The following is a 4,213-nucleotide window of genomic DNA, read 5'->3' on the forward strand; positions in this document are numbered from 1 at the left end:
TAAAGGTGAATTTTATTTTTATCGTTTTAGGGTTAAATATTATGAAAATACGTATTATAGGAACATATTAATTCACAACCATAAGAATACCGTTTCCTTAGTTAACTATAGCCATTAATTAAATATACAATTATTACTTAAATATATAGTTTATTATGCATATAATTGATGAAATTTAAAAAAAATATTCTTAGTTAACAACTTATAAATTAGAGTTCTAACATACATTTCGTTTTTTTTTTTTTGTGTCAGCACATTATATTTTGTTCAAATTTGATGATTTTTCTTATCTTCCTACAATTATTTTTAAATTCTTTAATTCTGATATTACCCTTTACGTCATATGGAGCTTCTCGAAATTTATAATCAATGAAAATATTACATGCATTGGAAATTTTAAATTAATAGTCTATTTACAATATTTACATATAGAAAATCAAAACAAATAATCTAATATAAGAAAGTACACAGTATATTTAATTATATCTGAAGAAAGATTATAATTCTAGGTTTCGAATTATAAGCTTTCTTTAGGACACAAATCATTCATGTTAAACATAACTATTTCATTAACACAATAACGTGAAATTACAGAATAAATAAATTGTTCACAAACTTTTATTATTAGATACAAATATGTAATGTGAATTATATCTTATAACGAAGTTATCTAAGTGCATTAAAGCTTCCGTTACAATAGATAAAGCAAGATGGATCATAAATTATTAGGTTGTCCCATAAGATTTTTCGCGGTGATATTTACATTCTTCGTCGCATTTTATAAACTATGTCGATGATTAACGTATTTACCAACGGAATAGGAAGAAATAGAATAACAAAAGGGCGATTACATTTTTTCTTAATATTTCAAGGTTTATTCGACATATAATTCTAAGTAGTAAAAGTAAAAACCGGAAAGAACTTATGGGACGACCTAATATAACCGCAATGTTTTCTATACGATATAATACTTTTAACAGCTCTACTTAATATACATAATAGCTTATTAATTATTAAGAACATATATTATTTATATAAAATTGCGTTAATAATTATAGAATCCTCTTTTTCGTTCTCCTTTCTCTTGAGATGTACAGATCTTTGCGCAAAACTTACAAATTCAAAGTATTATAACTAAAATAAAAATTTAAGCTCTCGCTATTATAAAAAGCTGTTTAAATAAATTTTTTTAAATAACAATACATATTATATGCGTACTATATACGTAGTAGTAGAAACATCATTGTTTCTGAACTAACACCGCTTACATTGACATATGTACTTTAACCAGAAAATTTAAAGTAAGATGTCACTGCTTACTATGTTATAATTGCACTTGAATACAATTCGTATTAAATGATAAACACTCTGAGATTCTAAGAGTACCTTTTCACTTGCCGTATCGATTGCAATATCTCGAAATCTAAAATGATCCGTTGCACTCCCTTGGTTTTGAGTTTTAGTTTTACGTGGGGAATAGCCTCTATCTAGATTTCTAATCGTGCGTTAATAGTCAGACAATTTCTTGTTTTGAAAACGGTACTTCCATATCCTCTTCAGACTCTATATTCGCATCCTTCAATTCGATTAATGAACTATAGTAAGTGTCGTTCTCGTTAATCATACGCGATATCTGGCTATTGTTAAAAAGTGGTAATTTTTTATTTTGTATTCGAAAATCCAACCATTGTCGAAATGACAAGGAAGAACAAGAAATAAATCAGGACATCTTGCAGAATTGGTAAGAAATTTAAGTAAAACCAGAAACGAATAAGCATCGATGTTGGTAATTCAAACATTCCCTAAAAAAAACAAATGTTTTGAAAATTAGATATTCCTGAGAATGAAATTTATAATATGATTTACATAATTTAATCGCAATTCGATATATTTTAATACTTACGACTTCAAACCACAGCAACGGTAAAACAAGATTTTCGAATTTTTCTACCCTAGCCATGTGCCCGATATCTTGTAAAGCCGTATTTATTTGAAAACGGAAGCCAAGTTTTACCGGTAAACCTGAGTTTAGTTGGATATAGGCAAACGATTCGTGAATATCTTTCCTTGGATTTAAACCTTTAACAGCTTCCGAAATGCTTGGATTGCTCTTGTAGAAGTGTGGATACGACAGTGCGGTGGGAAATCCTGCATGATTGCAAAGGTAAATTGACCAACGTAAACGTACAAAATTTCTATCCCTCATTTATGTCCTTAATGTTAATGGTCATTACGATATGTTATTTAGTTGCGTTATATTATGCATCTATGTGCTTCATGTTATTTTTAATATTTATTTTTATGGCTTAAATCACCTTACCGTAATCACAATCGGTGACATTGATCGATAGAAACACTTGTTCTCTGGGTTATAGACACCATTATCCATTATGTTTTCGAAAAATTTGTATTCGTAGGTGTGCAGCCCATTCATGGTTGTCTCTCCAGTTCTAGCCTACAAAATGATATTTCAATTTCGTGTACTATATCTTTTCGAAATAAATATTTTATAGTATTTATTGTACGTATATTATTGCAATATTTCATATGGATCGTTATTTCGAAATTGATAATTGAAGATTGCCGATTATTGGTGATAATTGATAATAGCACAAGGACTTTTCGGGACATTGAGAATCATTGGAATACGAGATTCTTTGGTGCTCGGTATGTGGCGTGTGCTAAAATGTGACATACCATGTAGGCACTGCGACAGAGACTTTTCCTAAGGAATAATATAGTATCGTTCGATTGAATGTAACTCGGAAACATTACTCCATCACTGGCTCTGTTCACATTCGCACACTTTTCTATCCATTGATATAGATCTACTTTGCCGTTAAACTTTTTGATTAGTCCTGTGCGACGTACGTCCTTTTCGCCGGTGTAAACGGTTACATAGTCATCCTCGAAGTCATAAATCTGGGTGTAAAAAGAAGTCGTATTAAAATCTCAGTAATATGTAAATATATAGTTGAGTTTCGGTCGCGAGATTCAATTAGGGGTAGGAAATTTGAGAAGATTGCTTTATACTCTGCGAAGATATTCTGCAAGAATTTTGTTACGAAATCGAAAAGAAAGAAAGAAAACAGCGATATTTTATTTTTGGGATTATCGTAATTATCTTGCAGTTTTTGGAAGAATCAAGTAAACAAAGTTGTGGAATTGACACTCGCTCTGCCGATGAGACTCAGCTTATCGAATTTGATCCAAGATGGCATTCATTTGATGCCAACGGCAAGAAAACCGGATTCGTAACCGAACATAAATTCCTTAGCAGTCTTCTTGACCAGAGGACATGAATTCGTCTGAGTAATGAGGAGAGTTAGTCCTAATCTAGTAAAATATGCAGCATTCCTCATAACGTTTGTAATACTCTGAAATAGAAAGGAAAAGTTATTTTACGGAATGTACAAGACTTATTGGTATATTTCTCGACGCGATATTAGCTTTGTGAAATTCGAATTTTTTCTTAAAATTTCATTCAATTTCACGTGACGTGAATTTTTACTAAAACCGAGGCCATTGCAATTTTCGTATTTACATATTCTATATTTCCATGGTTTTGCAAAATATCGATTTTATGGCATCTTTCCAATAACTATTTTATGACAAGAATAAGACATTTTGCTGTGTGAATAATTTTCTATAACTGTTCGTACGTTCTTTTGGAATTTAAATATCTTGGGTGATCTTAGACTTATGTGGCAGGAATCGGAGGAGCTGAATATGTGGAATCTTTTATGTTACACGATATTTAATGAAAATAAGTTAAAAAAATTGTAAACTTAAAAGTACAGACTGCTTCGTATCGCGTTTCATCTTGACGATTATATCAATACTAGTAATCGACATGTTCGGAAACGAGTCCATAGCTAATGTTCTCCTCTTTACTTGATTTTCATAAGGTATGTTCTTCCAAAATATCCTTCGAAAGAAAAAGAAACTCGATGAAAGTCATAAAATATCAGATTTTGGAGATGTTTCAAATTTTGTGTTTTTTACAAAATCTAACACAGATGTATATAATATGTTCATCTGTATATAATATTTGTAATATTGGTAATTGTAAGATCTATGAACCAAAAATTTATAGCGAGGAAGAAAACCAAAAACGATACAAAGGTTATCGAAGACGAATAAATTTCAGATTATATTAAAAACAACTGTCAATGCTTTGTTTATTGACATAGTAAACGTAAACAATTTTCAA

At 30.3% G+C, this 4,213-nt stretch overlaps 1 pseudogene; it reads right to left on the minus strand.

Moving 5' to 3' along the window:
- Positions 1-1,513: 1,513 nt before the first annotated feature.
- Positions 1,514-3,855, minus strand: LOC143220327 (scavenger receptor class B member 1-like; annotated as a pseudogene).
- Between the last annotated feature and the right edge of the window lie 358 nt (positions 3,856-4,213).

The sequence above is a fragment of the Lasioglossum baleicum genome, unplaced genomic scaffold (genome assembly GCF_051020765.1).
Source record: "Lasioglossum baleicum unplaced genomic scaffold, iyLasBale1 scaffold0761, whole genome shotgun sequence".
Lineage (NCBI taxonomy): Eukaryota > Metazoa > Arthropoda > Insecta > Hymenoptera > Halictidae > Lasioglossum > Lasioglossum baleicum.